This window comes from Platichthys flesus, chromosome 11 (genome assembly GCF_949316205.1).
Source record: "Platichthys flesus chromosome 11, fPlaFle2.1, whole genome shotgun sequence".
NCBI lineage: Eukaryota > Metazoa > Chordata > Actinopteri > Pleuronectiformes > Pleuronectidae > Platichthys > Platichthys flesus.
This window is the reverse complement of record NC_084955.1, coordinates 24710695-24734408: the sequence shown is the minus strand read 5'-3', so window position 1 is coordinate 24734408 and position 23714 is coordinate 24710695.

The window sequence follows — 23714 nt, the reverse complement described above, 5'->3', positions numbered from 1 at the left end:
AAAAACAAAAGTGCAAATCCTTAAAATAACGGTTAATGACACTAAATCACATCTTTCTGTGTGAGAGCCGTTGTGTTCTCTTGTGCGTTCAACACACAAACTAAACAACAACCGGCTTGTTAAAGCGCCGCTCCACGGAGCTGCTATCAAAAACTCCACAGGGTGTTTTTTAAAAGCTGCTCTGGCAAAAGTGTAAATAGAGCGTTTAAATAAACAGTTTCAGAAAATCTCTGATATCGATTCCTATAAGAAGAAAGTTTTTTGCAAAATCTCGATGCATCCACTGCTGATTCCTGTTTACAGAAGGAAAAATACTGTAAGTTAAATGTTGGACAAAAAAATAGTTTCTCATAAACATAAAAAAATATCTCCAGAGGAAAATGTCGCTCATCCTCATCCTGCAGTTTCACAAATGTTCTAAATCGGAGCTGATGTTAAAAACATGTGAGACCACAGTCATAACGACAAACAACGTTGTGTTGGTTTGTTTGGAAGCAAGATTTCACCAGAACAACAGAACAGCTTCCAGGAAACTTGGTGGAGGGATACGATGTGGATGAGGGACGAGAACAAAACGAGACGATCACAAGGTCAACAGACGATCACAAGGTCACCAGACTCAGATACAGTCACTTGCTTTCCTTGGTTGTGTGCTACTGGAAACTGTTTTGCGCTCTTGTATTAATGTGTTTTGACACGTTAGAACATTGAGACTAGATAAACACCATAAAGGAGAAGTGCTTCTACTCCTAACTTCCCCTGGATCTCTGTCCTCATCAACTAGAACTTGAATTTCTCATAGTTCCTTTTGGTCAAGACCCAATCTTTCATTTTGGTAGGACACACCGATCTGCCTGGGAAAGGCTCCTATTGACCAATATGTCAGTTGTTAATAAACATGAAGATGAAGTAGTCTGAGATTAAATGAGGTATCTGGAGTCGGCTGCACTCGCATTAAGATGCAGGACAAGTTGGAGCAAACAGTTTTAATGCAGTTGCATCATATTTCTCCGGATCAATGGTTTTTCATTCAGAGTCTGAACCCGACAAATGAAGTGAGAGGAGTCACGAGATCCGTCCTCGGGTCACAGCCTGCTCAACGCTGATTAACTGCTTTAAGATTTTCTGCCAAAAATTATTAGTGAATGAGGATCTAATAAGAGTTCTGACTTTTCACGGCTGGAAACATCTTCATCAGAGAAGAAATCAGGTTCAGAAAGAGAACAAAGGATAAACAGGGATTTCTAGATTTCAGTGCCTCACGTCAGGAGAAAACACAACAACACTGAGTCCAGCACAAAACACTGCTACATTAAATTATCATTAATTATGAATCTTAATTTTTCATCAACAGGATGCGTCTTCACTCTTCCTGGAACAATCCGTCTCCTCTTGGACGCAAAACAACAAACTCCTGCGTCATCAGCAGAAAGAAATCGATGCTGATGAATTGTAGAATCCAGAGCCGTCAGATCCAAACCCGATCACATGCTCCCCGGAGCGCGCTGATGAGGTGGCTGCGAACTCAATAACAACTTCAACATCTATATACTCTAGATCTTCTTTTTAGTAAATCTGTCCTGGAATGTCTGATTCTTCCCCGGTGAAGTTTCATCGTGTCAGAAAGTTAGTGGAGCGGAGAGTTGAGCCAAATTCAACATCACTTAAATAACATCTCAAATCGTGAGAATCCAGAAGGAGGCGAGACGCTTGTTCTCTAATAACACGCTGACAAAACCTGCTGGGATTATTTACCCGCTCTCTTTTACGTCTGTATTTTCTCCTCGCCAACTTTTATTATAGAAGCTGCCGACCAAGTGACGGGTCAGAAACCATTACACATGTCTGCGTGCACACAGCCCAGACACACACACACACACACACACACACGCACTCCACACTCTTCATATCCCGCAGCCTTTCATTTCTTCTATCTCCTGCTCCCATGTCTGACTGTTTCTCCCCAGAAGCTTTAGAGAAAGAAAAAAAATGAGAAAAGAACTTTATCTCTGACGCTCGCACAAAACTGGCTTATCGTGTATGCATTGGAAAAAGCCTGAGGTGCGATAGGAGCAATAAGAAAAGGGGCACGTTGACGGGGTGGAGGTCTATGAGCTGTTTTATTAAGCTGTCAGAAAATAAGGAGACAAGACCAAGCTACGCCCGACGACCTTGGTCTGATGGCTCACCTAGAAAACTGTATTTAAATCTATCTATATATATAATTATAGATATCTATATATATGTATATATGCTGTGCATTATACAACAGAGGGTGCGTGCAGTGTTTGGACTGCAGAGTGTGTGACTTTCAAGATTAATCTTTTTCTGTATTGATCTTCAATAGATGAGAAACACGGCAGCAGCTTGAAAGCAGAGTCACGTTGAGGAATCTCTCTGAAGACCGTCGCACATTAGACACTTTGCATTTCATCGGTTTTCTGTTTTCCTGTAGATTTTGACAAGATGTATTTTAGGTAACGACTTGTGACATTTTGCTATAAGTGCACAATCGTTTCACACGATTACAAAATGTGTTTCATGGAGTATTGACTTATTTTTCTTATTTCTACATATCAGCGACCTTCATTTTTAACAGCTGAACATTCTCTTATTTGTACAAGATCAACATGTCAAATTAAAAAAGAAAATGTTTCTTACTGTGACACCATAAAATGTTTTATACTTAGAAGCTTCAGTTTGTTTTTTCTTTTAATTCCGAAGGAGAAACGATTGCAGCCTCCATCCTTGATCTGAATCCTCTTGTGCAGGGTCACAGCAGGAGGAGGAGGTCTTATTAGTGTTATTATTATTATAACATAATTATTAGATTTAAACCGGGATGTGTTCTTCTTTCACACTTAGAAAAAATGCCTCGTTATCAGTGGTCACTTCTCCAGGCGTCTTACCTGGCTGCTCATATCACGACCTGAGGTCTGATACTCAAGCAGCTTATTACCACTTTTATAATGAGGTGACTTCTAGAGGACGAGGTCACTGTGAAAGGTGGGAGAGGAAAAATACTCCTTTTCCATTTCAAGCTAATACTGTCAATAAAGATGGACGACATGACAGCTCCTTAAAAGTGAAGCCAAACCGTCTGGCTGGCTCCTCCTCCGTGTTAACAGATGGGACATGTAAGATGGCTTGATATTTAAGCTTCATTCTTCTTCCCTAGAAGGGACTGAACACACATCGTCCATCTTTATATGCAGCATATAACCAGGTTGTTGTTGTTGTGTGTAAACACGGTGCACCAGATATTTACTGTAATAACCAGGATGATGGGGGTCAAGCCCATGATAAGGGAGGTGGAGACTGACGCTCTATCTCAGATCTACGCTCCCGATGACAACTGAGAACATTTAATGCGGAAAAAACCTTTAAAGCAGTTGTTGAAATAAAAGACACAACTGTCGAACATACAAATTACACACAAACAAGTCGTATAAGGAGACAGATGAAAGAGCAACAAGGGATTTGAATGGATCAAGCAAACAAAACTAAGTTGGTCGAAGTGACGTCTTTAAACAACTTGTGCTATTATTGTTAAAATACACAAAGAATAAATAACAACCAAGGTAAAAGTACAACTAAAAGTACATACAGAACAAGTTTAAGCCCCAGACACGGAGCTGAACACAGAACCATCCGCAGCTTGTGTGACCTTGACCTCCTGTCGTCTTGTTTCCAGATGAAACCTCCTCTTCTCGATTTCCATGGGGTCACCGTGTTCTCCTGCCTGAGGTCTGCTGAGCTTCACACGAGGCCGAGAGTTCAACTCCTTCTCCACATCTGCGTGACACTCGCTCCCAGTATCTGGCAACACTTTGTTTTTTTTTTCTGTCCGGGCTGGAATCTGCAGAATGTTTGTTTACCATCAGCATCTAATGAATCCAGAGCTCTGTGCTCTCGTCCCTCTTTGATTTGTGATTGCATCGTGCGCTGGAATCACGATGACGGGGGCTATCTTGTTGTGGTATGCTAATTGTTTCAAGGCCTCGACTGTTCTTTACACGTAGATCAGAGTTTAAAATTACCCTTTTTTTTATCTTTACCTTCATCTAAAGTTCTGGGTGATTTAAAGGGTCAGTTCATCCGAATCTCAGGGTTTTTCTCACCACTAGAGGGAGCCTGGTTCCAACATGGGTTCACAGGTCTGGATCACAGATTGTAAATAAAGATGGATGACATGACACCTCCCTTAAAACGAAGCCAAAGCCAAATTACATGAACCAAATTAATGAGTTCTTATCACACTGTTCACGTGTTGATCGCTCTGATTGGTTTTCTATTAATTTGTTATTAGCAAGTGTCGCTCTCACCTGCCACAGATTCTGAGTGACAGGAACTAATGAGCGAAAGACAAGAGAGAGAGAATTGTGGGTTTGTGCATGACTGCAGCTGAAACTGTGATGTCTGCGTGGATGGTAAAATCATTATGGACAGTAGCGAGGGGCATGTAACGATGCATGAACTAAAAGGTGTCTCATGTGATGGTGTATGCAGGGTCAATCACGGAATAGATAATTAATGATTAACACTGTTATCTGATCGTTAGAGGACAGGACGAATGTCATGAGTGACAACTGAAACTAACGTGCGATTGGTTGTTAGCATAAATTAGACGGGATGTTTGGGTTTTATTTCTGGACACTGGGACGATCTGCTGATGGATCGTTATATAAAAGTCGTATGAACGTATTTGTGATGTATTTCCAGAGGTTTCCACCGGGGGCTCTGACGTCACATCCACATCGATCACCGTGAGCCTGGGAGGACTCACTTTCCCGGTTCCACTTACGAGCCAGGACCATTATTTTGTTGCAGGAGGCTAATTTGGGTTCCCTCCCGGTGTGTCGGCACACGAGGGGCCAGGCGGAATGGAGAAGAGAAACTTCTCACCAGCCTCACTCCCACGCTGCTCGCTGTATTTAAACATTCATCCCCACGGCGGCTCTGCCTCCCCCACTCACCAGCTCTCAGACTCTCTCTGAGATCAACAACTGAGCAAGCACCGCCCCTAGGTTCACATACTGTACACACACACACACACACACACACACACTCACACTAACGCACACACACACACACGCCTGACTAAACCACATGTTCTTCATTATATCGAGCCACTCGCTGGCGGCCTGGGGTTGTTCACTTACCTCCTGCTCCCCCCTCGTCTTTAATGGGATTGTGTGTGTGTGTGTGTGTGTGTGTGTGCGTGTTTGTGGGTGTTTGTGTGTGTGGGCAGGAGGGTGAAATGACATGGGAGAGTTGGGGATCATATGAGGAGATGAGGCTCACATTAACTTCTTACCAGCCTGTAAAATTACAGTGCTTGAGTTTGTTTGTGTGTGTTTGTGTGTGTGTGTGTTTTTGTTTGTGTGTTTGTGTGTCTGCGCTGGCTTCGAGAACAAATTTATACAAAAAGACCAGCTGGCCCGATTGGGGACAGAAGCCATGTCCCCTCACCTGAGCAGTGAGACACTTTAGGAAGGTGAAGACGTGTTGAACAGTCTTCACAGTTGGACAGGTCTGGGTTCAGTGATCTTGCTTAAGGGCACTTCGTCATGCAGATGTCAAAGACTGGAATCGAACCTTCTGATTAGAGGTCGACCGCTCTATCCCCTCAGCCACAGCCATCATGTGACATATGTTTTAAAGTCCATTGGTGTGGAGGAGGAGTATTTTAGATGCGCAGCTGAGAGATCACTGTGGTTTTAAATCTGCGGTTCAGAACTCAAAGTGGATTCGTGGGGGGAGGGGGGGGGGTTTGGACGAGCCACTGATCGGGCAGAATGTCTCTGTTTCAACACGTAGCTGGATTTAATGTGGAGGTCACATGACGCTGCGGAAAGTTATTTAAAGAATAAAATGTGTTTTTAAATCCCATCACTGAAGGTTCAGAATGAGGAGGTCACTGATCTGGGTATTGTGTGTGTGTGTGTCTGTGTGTGTGTGTGTGTGTCTATGTGTGTGAATGTGTGTGTGTCTGTGTGTGTGTGTGTGTCACGTATCGTGTTTCAGGTCTCTACAGTGCGTTTCACGGCCTGCTGGCAGGATGTGCCTGTTGAACACGGAGCTGCTGCCTGTTATTTATTTACTCTGGTGATTCTCTCTGTTTCTCTTGAAACCCGGAAGTCTCCGCTGGGATTCGTGGGGCTTGTTGCTTTTCGTCGACTTGAGGGCGAGAGGTCAAACTGAAACGTTTTCACAGCGTCAGCCGTCGCTTTAATTGCCCCTCCGCTGTGGCCACGACCCCCAGAAGTTTGGAGCCGGGCTCCGACTCGTGATTGAACACGTGTCACCTCCCGCTGATAACGATCATCATCAGCGTTAGAGCCGCGAGCAGCAGCGGCGGGATTAGTGTTAATTACGTTAGCCTCCTTTGTTGGGATCATGTGGTCGGATGCTGTGGGTGATGGAGATGAAGATAACGTTTCACTGCACTCACGTGTTCTACTTGAACCCCCCCTCACCTCGGGTAAATGATTCTTTATTACAGACAAATGGATGATGGTTTTTCTCACAGAGGGAAAGCTCCGGATTATTTGTTGACACATTTCATCTCAGAATTAAGATGAAGACGAGGAAAGCGCGTGCAGACGATCAGTAAATAGAAGATGTTGGTGACAGAGAGAAATAATCAGCAATGATCATATTTTAGTTTAACACCAGTGTCAAAGAAAGGGTTTGTGTGTTTTTGTTTTAATAGAAATAAAAGCTCAGGTTATGTCAATGAAATAAGTGTTTAACATTTGTGTTTTTATTTAAATATCTGAAGAGATACAATTTTATGCATTAGCATCTTCCAGTGATAGCTTGTGTCTGGTCATGAAGTTGATCGCCCCCTGGTGGCTGGCTGTCACAAACCCTGCCTCCTCCATATTAGTGAAAGGGACATGAACCAAAATTAAAAGCACACATTAGAAAGATGGTTTCTGCTATTTTAGGTAATTCTCATCACACTGATACGTTCCAGTGTTCATGTTTCTGATAAGTTTGGTTTGAATTAGTGATTTGTTGATTTAATAAAAGGGGGTAACTTCCTGATTGACAGGTGAGACTGACTCAGGATTGATCGAGTGCGTAAATCCTTCTCCAATCGCTGGCTCCTCGTGTCCTCATCGTTCTAAAGTCTGTAAAACTTTATTTACAGTCTATGGTGGCGACTGTAGCCTTTAAAGTTTGATCTGACCTTGTTAGGAGCTCCTGTGGCACAGTCATGAATTCAGCCCGACACCCCCTCCACCGTCTCAGTCAGTCGGGGGGGTTCAGTCACGTCGTGTCATACAGCGCTTTGCAAAATCTTAATTCTCGCCACACACGCTCACGCTCGGCGACAGGGGACGGCTTAAAGTAGCTGTTGCGCTGATTTGCCGCACGGGAATCAAACCTGTGTGCTGCGTCACCCCAGTTATTAGAGAGCAGATCTCGTGGCTGGCTCGCAGCAGGGGATAAGCTCCTCGAGTGCAACGAGGCCCAGGAAAGTTTTCACTGGACTGATCGGCCCGACTCTCCTGCCACACAGAGCCACAGGGCCGCGACTGGGTCAGAGTAGGAAACAGAGAGGAACGAGTCCAGAGTCTGTTTCTCCACAACAAGCTGAGGAACCAGTTAGTTTCCATCTGATCCCAGTTTGTTTCCTTTATCTTCTCACAGATTAAAAAACAGTTTCAGCTAATTTTGTATTGAAGTATTTGTCTGAAGAAGAGCAGGTGGAACGATTGATTACCTGAGAAGAGACTGACTCCACCTCACTATCCAGAAATGAAGCCAAAATCGAATGTTGTTATATTATTAAATAAATAATTAAAACCAAATGAGCCAGAAAAATGTTGGCTTCGAAATGACAGAAACAAAATGACGATAGAGATGTTGTCATATCATCTATCTTTATATGAAGTCTATGGTTTCTACATTAAAAATGATATGATCAATTTAATCTGCAGAGGAATCATAAGAAAATCATCGCTTCTCATATATAAAGAACTTTATTAGATACTTGTTTTAATTTTTACTTATGTCAAAGTAACAGTATGAATGTTCTGTGTAGAGCTATGGCTTCAATGTAAACACCACATACTTTAACCCACTGAATCTATGGAGTCACTGCTCTATGCTTCCACGTTCTATGCCTCAAAGCATCATGGGAGTTCTAGTTCCAAAAGAGCCTGACGTACAAATATTAAACTTGTCTTCAAAACATTAAAATATGAAATTGGATTCAGTCTCTGGAGCTGAATTCTAGTTTCTGAAAGTCGATTTGTTTCTGACTTTGTGATCCAGCAGAACTAAGTCATGTAATTTATGTTAATGAGCCTCAGAACTAACGGCTGCTCGTTTTCAACAAAACACAAGTTAACGAGGAGATTGGGGGGGGGGGGGGGGGGGCGGCGGTTCCTGAGCAGAATAATCGAGGTCGAGGGGGTCCGGGTCTCCAGGTCGCTGCCTCACTTCAGAACTGAAGTGACTCACAGAGCCGTCGTGGTCCCGGCAGGAAACACTCCAGACACCGACCGCAACACTTCTAATGTCCTCGCCCACATCTCAAACTTTACAGCCTCTATTAAGAAGCCGTGGCTGTTCAGTCATTATCAGCGTGTGGAGGGCGAGCCGAGGCCGAGGCCGAGCTTCATGAGACAGAAGAGCATCTGCAGCTCGTTAGCTCGTCCACTCAGACACCGGCTTCCCTCAGCAGCTTGACGAGTGCAGATCTGAAGCTGAGTCAGCAAGTCGCTCTGTGTTTGGGACTCAGGACACGTTCACAACGAAGACGTCTGGAGCTCAGACAGTGGAGGTGACACGGAATCGTCTGGAGATGTAGGAATGTGTAATAAATAAACATATAGGCATTTATCTTTGCTATTATTTTATGAAGTAAACAAAGCAGAGCAGATGTGCATTTATGTTTGTATTTTACCTTTAAACAATATATTACTCTTGATTCAAGCTCTTCCTATATTTGATGTTTTTCTTTTTAAGAAGTTTATTCTTTATCTCACGTGAAGCTTCTCCTCACTTCACCAGGAGTGTCTCTGGACCCTGGATTCAGTATCTGGAGAAAACATGAACAAATTTTAACCAAGAAAAGAAAGTGAAATTAAAAGAAATGAAGTTGAAGAAGAAAAGTTTTGCAGCAAACATGACTCACTCAACTTTTTTTTTATTTTAATAAGTAAATTACAGTGGTGACTGAATTAAAAATAATTAAACTTACAATGTTTTATAGGGAACAACAGCAAAAAGGACAAAAACCTGTAGAGAAGTTAAAATCGGTTTCTTTAAAGCCGCTGCCCGGACTCGACCAATCAGCCGGCAGCTTCCTGACGAGTTCCCTGCGACTGAGCAGAACTTTGTTATCGTGTCTCTCCAGTCTGTCTGTGTGGAGCCTTCAGGGAGCGACACTGTCACTCACACAGTCACACCGACGTGTTCACACTCTGTAATATAAATCCTGCGTGAGAGTTGGCAGATTAAAATAATGCACCTGGAGAAGAAGAAAAAAAGTAGAACTTTATAAATCTGCTGAAAAAAAAAAAACATGGCTTTAATCAGCTGTTTAAGATTCCAGTGCCTGTGGTGCACACGGCACCGAGCGGCTCTGAGGTTCAGGGGGAAGATCGTCATCACTGTGGTGGAGAGAGAGAGAGAGAGAGAGAGAGAGACAGAGAGAGAGAGAGAGAGAGAGAGAGAGGATCTTTGAACCAGATACTCGGTGAACGTCTTCCTGCAGCATGGGGACCCCCCGCGGTGTCTTTCCATCCATAAAGATGTGTTCATCATGTCTGAGTATCTTTAGACGTTGAACGACAGGGGGGGGGGGGGGGACCTGTCGAGTGGCAGCGAGTATCTGAGGTCACGACCTCATGTTGATGAGAATTAACCATTAACGAGCGAGAGGCGGGATAAAACAAAGCTTTGTGTGGAGTTTAACTTTGTCAGGCCTCGTCCACACCTCGACTAGACAGCCATGTTTATTTAGATGTGTGACCCCATTCATCACATCCTCCTCCTCCTCCTCCTCCTCTTCCTCCTCCTCCTCCTCCTCCTCCTGCTACACCTTCTTCTCCTCTTACTCGCCAACAAAAACACCAGTACCCTCCTCTCTTCCTCATGTCACATTTCTTCGCAACTCAAAAATAACTCCCTTCTAGCAACAACAAACAGACGACACAGATCAGATGAGAGGTTGAATTATGTGCTTCTTTTACCTTTTCACAATAAGACACAACTGGAATAGACTCATTAAGTGTCTGAGGAGGAAAAAACGCCTAAAGCAGAAATTATGATTTATCTTTTCTACAAATATTTTATATCATGACTCATTTACTAACATTTAACGATCTATGATAGTTTCAGAGATTATATAATTGATAGTAAATCTCTACTCAGTTTGCAGAATAAAAACTAGAAAGTTTGATGAATAACAGCGAAACATGGACAGAGTTAAATTATGAAATGAAACAAAGTCATTTAAACAGTAGTGCTGTTGTTCTCTGGGTGTTTTATCATTTCATTTAAAAGACTTTATGTTGTGTAAACTCAGATGCTATGGAGCCAGATATTGTGTGTCCGGATGATATGTAAACAATTCACCATAAAATATAATATATAATGAAATAGAAGATTTAACTTTTAGTTTTTTGTTTGCTTCATACAGACATAAAAACAATCGATTCCCTGTTTAAACCGACACACATGTTAATGTTCATGTGTTTTCACTTTTAAGACTATAAGACGAAAAGCGTGACATCATTGTGTTTATTTATTCCTGCTCATCACAGGTTGGAGATTCACCTCTAAACTTCTCTCCCCCGTTTGTCCGAGGCCTTAAGTGGAAAAAGTAATTTAAAAGAAAACGGGAAAGAAAGAAGAACAGTCCGAACAAATGAAGACGAATTTGTGAAGCAGTTCAATGTTTTCTCTTCTCCGCTCGCCCATTAATCACTGAGGGCCCCTGTGAAGGGCCCGACCCCCGGGTTCGGACTTCAGGTTACACGTGAAGACGAACCTCTTTCTGTTCTCTTGTCCTGAGCTCAATTACCAGTCTCCTCTCATGTGCTGCAGACTAATAAGCCCGTCTTAAGTGTTGTTTAATGAACTATACATAGAAGGAAGGCCGTGTTCCCTGTCGCTGCCACTGGGTGTTAATTGTCCTCCTGTCTGTGACACCGGATCAGACTGGCTTTGTTCAGGGTGCTGGTTTGCAGAATTACGCCTCCGCTGCAGTAATCTCTGGCTCTAAGTCCACGAGATTGACTCAAAATATTCCAGTGAACAGAAGCACTTTGCATTCAAGGTGGCGGAATGTGGGGAAATGTCAAAATATTCTCTCCTGGCCTTTAGCTTTGTTCTTTCCCGTGAGTCTCCCAGTTTATTTAAATCATGACAAACCTGAGGCTACCTCCGCTCACCGGCCTTGGACCCACACGGAGATTCTCATTTTCACTCCCACGCTAGTTATTTCTGGCGTTTCTCTCTCCTGCTCTGTTATGGTGTCGTTTGCCTTCTGGTCTGTTTGTCTCCTCTGGTTTTCTGTGTTGGAATGAGGAGTTAGTGCCACGTTAACTTCCCTCATAACACACAATGAGCATTTATCTATACATATACAGTATATATATATTTTTTTTTATACATTTTCTGGTTTAACTAACAGATGCAAGATCTCGTCTGTGTGGTCTGAGGTGAAGAGCAGGAGAATCAGAAGTGGTGCAATGAAAGTGAGGTTTTGTGTTTATGATGAAAAGGTAAAATACTTTGTCTGTGAGCGAGTCTGTGATTCTACGATTGATTGATTATAGATAATATGTGACTTCGGCCAGTAGGGGTCTCTGTAACAAAACTATAGAAAAAGACGTAGTTTGATTACATCGTGAAGCAGCGTGGGATCATGGGAGTTATTGTCTTAGCCACAACTGGTGATTAAACTCCTGTTTCACGTTTACAAAATATAAAACATAGGTTTAATCGTCTTTAGACATTTTAATCAATTATTTTTACATATAATATCTTTGGAATTGTGGGGGGGATATTTCAAGAATAACGCTTTAATAATAAAGTAATTTCACAAGAGGGAACATGAGAGGATCAGCCTGTCGCCTTTATTCAAATGAGGAACATGGAGCATCTTTTAAAGTCATAAATAACAAAATCTATTATCTCATCAGCTTCTCATTATCAGGTCGACAGCTTGAACAAGAAACATCGGAGACAGAGAAACACAGACTGGGAGGAGACTGGTCTTTACTGGAGGAGGACATGTTTGGGTACTGGTCGAAGTCTTATGTTATCGTTCTTTAACAATAACTCGCCAACATCTATTTTAAAACCTTTTTATAGAAGTAAAAAGGTCAAAGAGACCCTGAGGTCGTCTGATAAATAAAGGAAGGTTCTTCATTTCAGTAAAAGCCCGAGCAGCTCTTCACGAGCCCTGTGCAAGCAGCTGGATGGAGCAGATTGAAGTGAACAAGCAGGTTCAAGGGATGAGGAGGTTTGTGAGGCCATTAGGAAACAAGATTTTTTTTTTAAAGCAGCTGGAAACACTCTTGAAGAAAGTTCCCGTCTCCTCGGCTGCGTGGTTCTTCTTCTTCTTCTTCTTTTCTTCTGTCGTCTCGGACCTCTGACGTCCGCTCCGCTCGCTCATGAAATTCAATTCACACCTTAAACACACTCACCTCTCCCATTTGTCTCCGACTCTTCTTCCTCTCTTCTCTCCGTCAGGGAGATGTGCACCGCGCCCCTCAGCTCCTGAGATATCATCACAACCAATGTCATACGGGCACAAAACGCCTGATGCCTTTTTAAAAACAGCAGATCGCTCTTTGTGGTTTTTCCTCCTGTGAACCACAACGCGTCTGTCTGGTTGAAGCAGCACAAACAACGCTGCAGAGAGGACGCTATTTGTGAGAACACAACCTGTGTGTGTGTCTGTGTGTGTGTGTCTGTGTGAGTGTGGGTGGGAGAGGTTACCATATCCATGCAGCATAAACACACAGGACCTTTGAAGGATTTCAGGGCTCCAGTGAATCCGAAGCGTTTGATACCAAATGGATTGTTTATTTTTCCTCCACGGAGATAGAGGAAGAGAACGTCAAACCAGCAAAGTGCCCATCATGCAAATGGTCTGAACAAATGTGACCTCCAGTTGTGGTGTTTAATGTGTTCATGCAGTGAACATCAGTTCGTAACGTGGGTGGGCATTTTAGTTTTTTCACTGCCGGCAGCCAATCACGTCGCTTCGTTTCCCCACGTCTGTGACTTCAGGGAACATCTGTGATTGGTGCATTAAATCCTCGACATGCTTCGCTTCACGACCTTCACTCCCGAGCACCAGGCTCAGCTCTGGCTTGATGTTCTCAGCCGTTTGGTGACTAATGGTGGACAATATACCCCGACAGTGTGCAGCCGGGGTTTTATAGTTACACATGTGTCCCCCCCCCCCCCCCCCTGGTCTTCTACAGGACACGTCCTCTCAGCGGTGAACACAGTGTTTCCTCCTCCTGCTGCTGCCGGGGATGAACTGGTCGAGCAGTTTGTTACAGCCTGATTAGAAACTTACTGTGTATTAGAGAGTAATGTTTATACTCTGTTAATAAAACATAATCACTTTTCTTGCCTGCTAGTCATTTGGTTTGAAGACGTGTGACCCACAATTTGCATCATGTCGAAAACCTGCAGACATTTATTACAGCCAGTCATATTGTTGTGAACATAATATCTCAAGTACGCTTTGAGGGAACTTCTTCACATTTGGTTCAACTTTCAATTTGACTCGAGGATGAACTGATATGAATGTAGTGGGCAGGGTCAAAGATCATGGCTATGCTGACCTATCAAAGTACTTTCTTTATCTACAGAACTTCTGGAGATAATCTTTTCAAATTTGGCTCCAATGTTAAGTTACACTTGAAGATTAACGGATTTGATTTGCGCGGTCAAAGGTCCCAAAGCATTACTTTGTTCTCATGAATATGATATCTGAATTCTGCCTGTGGGGAATCTCTTCCACTGTTATCAAGTGGTTGCTTGAACTCAAAGATGAACTGATTACACTTAAGCTTTCAAAGGTTAAAGGTCACGGTGACTTCATCTGACTCTGGAGTTTATAACAGTCGATATTAAAGACAACAGCAAATGAATCAACTACACAACATCACATTTTCTCACACTGAATCAATCACAACAGAAATAGTTACACTGTCAAAGCTAATGCGTTAAATCAGATTAGCCTCCATAAATAAAGGGAATTATCTTGTTCCCTCTTTGAGCCTTGTGAAATTTTGGGAAAAAGGACGTCATAAAAAGTAAAAATCATATTTAGATAATTCAATGCTACTCAGTGGTCTCTGTTCCGCAGCTGCAGAGTCAGTTTGGGATGAAACAAACCCACAAAATCCTCTTATTCAACACAAAAACAAAGTTGGGGAGCTCTTGTTAAGCAGTCACCTGTGGGTGAGCTTCTGCGCTGCTGAATTATATATGAGTCCCATCTCTCTGCTGGAGGAGCCTCGCTCTCCTCTCAGCCGCTCAGGTCCTCTTTGAAGCCGAGTTCTGGTGAAAGTTCCTCTGATCACTTCCACAGCTGAAACGTGTCACTGTCTGACAGGAGGTGAAACTCGGAGCGCTCCTCGGTGAGGCTCCGCTAAGGGCCGGAGCGGCTTCATACCAGACACAAGTCGACTAATGTTGTGCAGCTGTTACGTAACTTCTCCTCAGCACCGTTCAAGAAAAGAGATTTTCAGCAGTCGACGTGAGGAATTAATAAAATAAGCTGAAAAAGAGTTGCTCCTCATGAGGGGGGGTTTCTCCCTCTCAATGTTATTTTCACTTTCCCAGCACTCGTCTCATTTTCTGTGATTATTTACTCGACTCATCACAAAGATGATTTTATCTGATATATAAAGATGGTGGTTTTCAGTCATTTGGGTTTTTTAGCTAAACAATGTACGAGGATAAGATTTGATATTTAGAGAAAGCTCTTCAATGAACCACACTCTGCTCCACTCTTATCTGTGCAATGTCAATATCCTACATGTGACTCCCTGTTAAACAGTATATATTCTATTTATATATTATTTTATATATGTGTTTTCTATGGCTTTATATATATATATGATTCCTCCTTATTTGTAGAATCAACCTTTGACCTCTGGGACTCTTATCCTCCTTTATCTTATCTTATCTCTTCCTGAAGCAGTCATGCAGCATTAAGACCTGATTTATTGGATCCATATTTAGAGCCTGATGCTTTATCACTGAACCAATTTAGGAAATTTCTTTCAAGGAGACATTTTCTGATCATATTCAGGTTCATACCTTTAATTTGTGTTATTACTTTAAAATGTTTACTTGCTCTAATGTTCAGAAAACAACCCGCTCTCTTCAGACTGTCCATTACTGCTGCTCCTCTTTTCAGCCTCTGTCTCAAACACCTGTCTGTTCACTGTCTGTGGCCCCTCAGCTGCAGGGAATCTCCACGTGATTGACCTTTGAAGCTGATTATTTGGAGGGACGCTCAGAAGGTACGTTGTTTCAGAGCAGGTCCAACGTTAAGCTGAGGTTTGTCTGTCTGAGCTGAATCGCTGAATCTACTGAGTTAATGCTGAATTCTAGCTGCCTGGGGAGGATGGTAAAACTTTATGGGTGTTTTAACAGGCCACAGATGCAGGAAGGATTTCTCCCGGTGCAGCCAGTGGTCAGTCGGACTGTGATAGAAGGTAACACAAAGTTAGAGATCCTTTATGTTATGTAGATATGTGTGTATAATGATGAAACTGTTGCACAACAAATTAATTGTGTATATATAGATATACAGTGTATAGTAGGGTGTACAGTATTTGGCCTCTGAATCACACAGCCACAGCTAAATAAATGATTGAATATTAAACGTTATTGATTGGGCAGATCCCTCAGGGTGAAGAAACAAACATCTTGCCAAGAGATTAATTGTATTGTTGAATCTAAGTTACAAAAAGAGCCTTGATAGATGCAGCTGTGAAGTTCTGAAGTTACCGAGCGTAAGTTTGAAGGTTCAGAGGAAAGTTCTTCAAGGATTCTCTCAGTTTTTAGGAACACGACTCTGATCCTAATGTGCAGCGTCTGGTCAAAACTTATGGATCTGAGATCTGAGCCGAGATCAGGTTTTGAGGCGACTGTGAACTTCTCAGTTCTAATAAAATAGGAAATTAGAAGAGTTTGTCTTAATTAGTAATTCAATATCACAACATCAGAACACAGCTGTTCATCCATAAATCACCTACTTAGTGACACAAAGATTAATTGTTGGTGTAGTTGGGAATAAGATGTTCAATATTTGTATGAATTAGTTTTTGAAGCGTATAATCAAATTAATTTAGAGTCTCTGTCTTTGCATGGCTGCTTGTTAATTGATCAAATGAATTGACAGAGCATCAGGATGTCGGCTGTTCCTGTTCTCTCTGATCTCAGATCTGCTCCAATCGTTCTCTGGTGTGTTTGAGCCGGATCTGGTTCTTCGGTTCGGGTTTCGGATCAGACATCACAGATCATAAATTCTGGAGCATTAAGGCAACAACAGTGCAGATCTGACTTTAAGGACATGACGAAGTAGACATTATATCACTTTATCTTTAACTTCCTGGAAAAAATATATATCTTATGCCTGCAATAATAGAAGCAAACAATATTCAGTTTTTAACTCATTCCACTCTTCCACCCACAATCGAACTGCCTCTCTCTTCTTTAGGCTGCAGGAGGGAACGTTTACAAATATAACTTTTTGTCCTATTTTCTAAACCTGTCACTATAATCTGACAGTCATACTCAGTTTTAGAGTTAGCCACATGTTTGTGCAGCAGCGCTCATGTTTCTGTGATAAACCAGTCGGGCTAACGTTTGTTGTGCAGCGTCATCTCCATGTTGTTTGTATGTCTCCACGCTGGTCACAGCCAGTTGTGGGTGTCTTCATCCCTCTGTCCATATGCTCCATTCTTCTAAACAACTTTCTTTCCTGCCTTGTGAACATGTTATTTAAAGAACCCCACGAGATAATCCTTTGAGATTTGGCGTGAATGTTCACTACGACTCACAGATTAATGGATTAGATTTGGGTGGTGAAAGGTCAAGGTCGCGGTGACCTCTGGAACTTGATATCTTAAATCTGCCTCCAGAGAATTTCTTCTAATTTAGACCAGTTGTCAGTGGGACTCAAATAATGACTCATTGGATTTCAGTGGTCAACACCATGTGGTTGGAGGCAGCGTACAACCACAGGTCGGTCATTCAACCACAGGCCTCCTCTGTAGCTGTGGTTACTATCCTCTACGCAGGGAGGGGCCTGGAAGTTAATCTGAGAAGAAGCCATTTCATTAACTAATAGAACGACTATAAATGACACACTGCCTCTGGAAACTCTCGAGGCCACAATTTTAAGTTGTACTAAAATTATTAAATAATTTACTTATTCAAATAGAAAAATCTGAAATGCTCTTCCACACAAACAACTGTGGACACAGGATCTGATTCACTGGAAAACTGTCTCGTCACTGAGGAGAATTAAATTTTCACAAAAAGGCTTTGTATTGTTTACCTGAGTTCCGGGGTCAGTGCTACACAACTGAATGCAGTGTCTCCAGTCAGGCTGTATGGGCTCGTGTCCTTGTGAATAATGACTATGGCTCCTCTCAGTTACTTTACTGTCGGCACACGATCGCCCTCCTCACTGAGTAATGAGACTGAGGAGCGACCGGCATTATTCAGCTTTTGAAGACTGCAAATGCAACATAAAGATTTCAGGCTGTGGCGGCGGCGGCGGCACGTCCGATGATCCCTCCAGAGGGGAAACTTATAGATGTCTCCAACGCTCCTCAGTGACTCAGAGGAAAGGGCCAGCAAGCAGGAGACGGGCGGGTCTCAGACACACACACACACACACACACACACATACATTGACAAGGAAGAAATACATCATATAGGAAACACAACCTTTTACCTCTGCAGGAAGCCATATGTACTCTCATATAGTTTTGTTGAGTATTTCAGGAAAAGACAACAGGGACACATCCTGATTTGCACTGAGCTCATAGCTTCAGAGTGAACTACCAGCGGTGACTGCAACATGGATAAAGAATAACAAGCACTGCTATTACTCTTCATCCTCACTGTTCCTGGTTTGTTGCACTTTCTGCAACTTTGAAACCAGAGTACACAATCTGCTTCCTGTTTACGCCGGCATGCACGTGACCAGTGTGCGTCACATGATGTGCATTTTCAGGTGTGTTAGTTTGAACGATAGACTGTTTATAAAGAATCCAATTCTCCCACGATGCAATTATGAAGCTCAAAGATAAGAACACTTCCACCTTGTGCATTTGGAACCAGAGTCTGATTGGAGGATGCAGCCAAAGGAGCAAGGTCCGGCCCCTTCATGGGCTCAACCAATCACGTGTCAGTCTCAGCCCTCAATCATCAATACATCATTGTGATAAGTTTATATGACTTCTTAGTTTGGTCCATGTTCATTAACATGGAGGAGGCATCTTGAAATATGTGATGCAGTAAAATGACATGAAGTTACACACGTTACACAAGATGACAACACACCAAACTGTGGTTTCTCCTGTAATTTCGGCTTCAGACACTTGAACCCTGACACAAGACGTCCTCCTCCATACGAGACGCTTCTCCACCGTCCACGCTGATCAATGTGGAGCAGACGTGCACGACTTCATGAAGACAGATGTGAGTGATGTGTTGAACGCTGCCGGTCCGGCTGCAGTCTCACGCTCCACAGAAGAGAGGATGGAAAAGAAAGAACATTAGAGTGAGAAAGAGAAACCGATTCTCATTTCTCCACACGGCAGCGTTAAAGGTCAGGCCGGAGCCCGTAATCGAATCCAGCGTGTGCCACTTCCTCGTTTCATATGTTCCATGTGACAGGAGAGCTGATGTGGAGCTCTGCGGTTTGACGTGTGTGTTGTTTGAAGAAGGGACCCGTCGAGAAATCCTTTTTGACATTTTACCTTAAATGAGGCCTCTGTGATTTCATTCCCTCCGCATGACATGTTCCTCCATCTTTGAGTTATACTGGAGTCCCATTAAGGTTACAAAAGTTCACGCGTCCGTTCAGAGAGGTTTTCATTTTTCTCCTGCTGCCAAGAAAAACCTCCCGGTGTGAGACGAGCAGAGGTGTGATGTTGGCCGAGGCCAGCCGGTCATTATCTGGTTCTCAGGTTGTCTTTGGAGGATTACAGGGCTGCAGTGACATGTACACACACACACACACACACACACACACACACACACACACACTTATCACAGCAGTGACAATTCCTGCACCATTGTCCTCCACACACACATACATCTACACTGGTGAGGACTTTTCGCAGACACACAACATTTCCCTGTCTCGAGAAGTTCACCCACACTGAGATTATTAATAAAATCGGAGTCACTGTAAGTGTCGTCTGACCTTTGACCTCTAAAGCTCAGAAAATATCCATTTGAAAAAATATCTGCAGTCGTGTAGACAAGTGATGAATTTAATAGATTATCTTTTATAATCTATTTGACATTCAAATACATGTAGGATTAGTAATACCTTGAGTCTTGCAGTGCATATCGCCGTTTCCTTGTGAGACTGACATTTTAGCTAGCTCGGGCTAACGCTGCTCTACTTTAAAAAGTACTTATTATTATTATGTTACATAATAACAGTAGTTGCCAGTGCAGCACAACTACTGTGATTAGAGCAGCAAAGAAGAATATATACTTGCCACTTCACAACTCATCTGCAGAATCAGAGGCATTTATGATGAAAACTTAATAAAACATTTTTTAACAAACCATAATTGTCCTGGAATCATCAAACGGCTGTTTTCCAGGTAAGAACTGGGCGAAATGTTTTCAGTTTCCGAAAATATCCATATCTATCCTCAGTTTCTTTACATAAGAGCACAACCACCCACCCTCCCTACCCCCACCCCCACGTCCACAAGCTCCCAGCCGTGCACACACAACACATCACATTTATGAGCTGACCCCAGGTCTGCTTCCTGCTCTGCTGCGTGTCTCTGCGGAGGAACAGGTTAAAAGGTAAACGAGCAAAAGATGGTGAGTGTTGGTTGGGATATCAAGACCGACCCACTTCTCGCTTCTCTGCAGCTGCAAGGTCGAGAGTTAAACTACCTGCAGAGGCTGCGGGGGGGTGTAATACGTCTTCTGATGGTTGAATTCTCTTTTTGCTCTGAGCAAAAAGCTCCGAGGGGACGACACGAAAAGAAAAGATGTCGCCGCCGATGAAATGCCACCATTTTGACATCGGCAGCCTTCTCACTTTCCTGCACCGCTGCACGAGAGATTCACATTTCAAATGCCAGCAGGCACACAGGAGTCGGGGGGGGGGGGGGGGGGGTTGACAGAGGAGGGGGGGGGGATTGCGTCAGGGCTGATTTGATCAAGCGGCAGGCGGCTACACTTCGCCCCCCCACCACTTCTCTCCCCTCGCTCCTCGCCTTCCCATCTCTCTTCCACAGAGCGAGGGAATAAAAGTGACAGAGTGCAATCACTGTCTCTTATCTGCCAATGAGGAGAATGGGTAGGGATGAGATTGAGTGACCGGCCGGCTGTGCCGTGTCTGCCGTGTCAGCCTTATTGAATTATGAGTTGGCAGGAAGTGGCATGTTATGAGGCGCGGAGGGGCCACGGCGAGAGATCACCAGTACGAGGCGGCCGGGCGGAGACGTGGCTGAAATGAGGACGGGCTGAATGCAAAGTTCATGATGTCTTTTATCGGGTAATGGGATTTGAACAGATATTGGATTGGCTGTGATGAAAAGATGAGCTCACGCAGGTTCCAGACGGTGTAATACATCCTGCGGCAGCCGGGGGTCCACGGTTCACTGGGAGAAGCAGTGGCTGTGAGAAGATAATTGTAATCAGTGTAGAATAAATGGTATGAACATCCCATCGTACACGTGGTGGATTTAAGATGAATCTGTAGTTGTTTTTGCTCTGCGTTGGTCTCCACCACCTACTGAGAGAAATCTATTTTTAAGATGCTTCTGCAAATGTCTGACACGTTGTCTGAACTTTGTTTTTTTTAAAGAGTTCAGCTCTGTCCGCAATTCAGATCCCGTCCCAACCCCACAGGTATTGTGTTCTTTATGAACCTGATGTCCTTCCCAGAGAAAGGACGTCATCCAGCTGCTGTACGTTTCTTTTCATCCTGTGTTCACGATTAGGAAATGTGTCGGTGTTAATACTTACGTCTTTCTCTCTCGTGCCAAAATGATTTTTGATTTTGCCTCAAAAAGCCCTTTGACGTTCTGCAGATTCACTTGATGATTTGTTAACATTACAAATTGTGCTTAATGCAGCTTTAAGTGCTGCCATTACTTCTATGATGAGTTCTGTTTTGTGCGTTTTTGCATAAAAAATATTTCAAGCATCTCACACTTTATATTATCTCCCATCATTTGCATATAACGAGCAGAGTCTGCAGCGGCCTGCACTCAGATATTTATGGTGTACAATTTATTTCCTTTCCTTTTTCCCCTCGTTCCTTCTTTCTTCCTTATTTCATTTTACATTTCCGCCTCATCCCTCCATTCTAGACGTTTTGCTCCCACTGTCTCCTCCATCTTGGAAACTTAACTCGTGTGAGTGACCCTCGTTGGAGCAAGGTAACGTACAAGGACAGCGATTATCAGAGGGACATTGAGACCCGCTCTGCAGCTCAGCCCAGGGATTTACTGAAAATTACACAGCAATAAAACAGTCAACGTGTTCCTATGCAGATATATACGGTACACAGGGCGAGGGCTGTGTTATGGCTGTTGAAGTATTATACGAGGGGAACGGGTACAACGGGTTCTGTGGCGACGTGCGCTGCCTGGGAATGAGCTGTGGAGCCGAGGAGTCAGCACAGAGGGCAGCAGTCAAGATACAGCAGAGAGGAATCAATGAGAAGCTCTGTCTGTCTGTTGACCATTTATGTGCTGTGTGTGAAATCACCGATATCTGCCGTCTGCTCCGATAAACACACGACCCGAAGCACCGCAGCCGTCTCCACAGGAAGGTTCACGATCCCACGGACTCTCAGAGAAACAGGTGATTACTGACACAGAGAAGAAAGATGAATTTCACTCCTGCACAAGACTTTAATCAGCCATTGGTTAAACCGTAGACGCTGCAATTCAGGGTCGTGTCCTCCAGGGGCAGCGTTTGAAAACCGGCTGCGTCACAGCGGCGAGACGAGCCCCTCCCATTTTGAAGACTCATGCCAAAATCCACCAATCAATGCCTCTTTGCATTTCTTGGCAACAAAGGCTCTTATGGGTGTGTCCTTCTCGGGCCAACCTATCCCAGGATGCAGTGCGCCTCAGCGACAAACCGTTTTTCAAATTAACAATATATATAATTAACTATATTTAAAGATGAACGATTAACAGCTCTCCAAAAGTGAAGCCAAACAATCTCTATCGCCCTCTAGTGGCTTGCTGCAGTATGGCTCATAAAACCTTTTCTTAACAAACCGATGTATGTTTAATTGATTTTGCTAAGTTTGGTTTTAATTAGTTATTTGATGGATCCCTTGATCACTACTTCACAGACTCTAAATTACGTCATAGTTCCAAGATGGCAAAGTTCGATGTCTGGGATATTTTAGATTAATTTCTGGAAAGTGAGATAGTGAGAGCTAGTTTTTCTTTCTCTTGTTGAGTGTTAAACAGAAGATGTTTTGTTAAGATCTATGAGATAAATTATGATTTGTGAATATGGGCTATACAGATAACATTTTATTGACTGAGAGGAGGGGAAGATGTGTCGTCCATCTTTATTTACAGACTGTGATCTGCATCTTGTACAAGAATTAAGATAAAATATGATGTTTGTGCAAATTCCTCTCATTTATTGTCCCTGTTGTTCACTGTGGGACTTTTGAAGAGAATGACTTCAGACACACGAGTTCTGATCAGGACGAGGGTTTAGCTTTTTTCCTTTTTATATTTTTTTATATTTAAATAATATTTTTTATCTCAGTGACTCGATCACATCTGTGAAAACAAAGAGGAAGATGCATCCAAAACTTCATCCGTTAAATACTTTTAAACGTCAACCAGATCTGTGGGAGAAACCGAGAGATGCTTTATTAAGACACTGACAGTTCTTTGATCATCTGTATTATTTAGACATCATTATTAAGAAACAGCCGAGCAGCATCTCCCTGCCCCTCGGAAATCACATTTCACGAGTCGAGCTCCCGTCTGAAATAATCCTCTTTATTCAGCAACAGAACAACAGGGAAAATAAATCACTTTTAATTTGTCTTGTCGGCCGAGATCCCGGCAGTGGTTTTTAGGCGACAGTGGGTTTTTGGAAAGTTGATTTGCAAATCAAAGTCATGCAGTTATACAAGAAGGTCAAAATCCTGTGATCACTGGATTTTACTGCTGACGCTCGTATTATTGTAATTTATGATTGTCAAATACCATTATGCCGATAACGGGCGTGTGGCTGCACCGAGCCGCGCACCAGGCCGACCGTGAGTGACGGACCGGAGCCGGCCGACGAATCTACGGCTTTAAAGTCGAAATGAAAAGAAACTCATTTGCCGTCACATAAGATACACCTAGTTAACGGCAAATTTAAAAATATCTAGCTTCCTATTAAAGTCCAATTACATCCTGCTCTTTGAAGAAAGTGGAGCTTTAATTAACCTTACGCAGCAACAA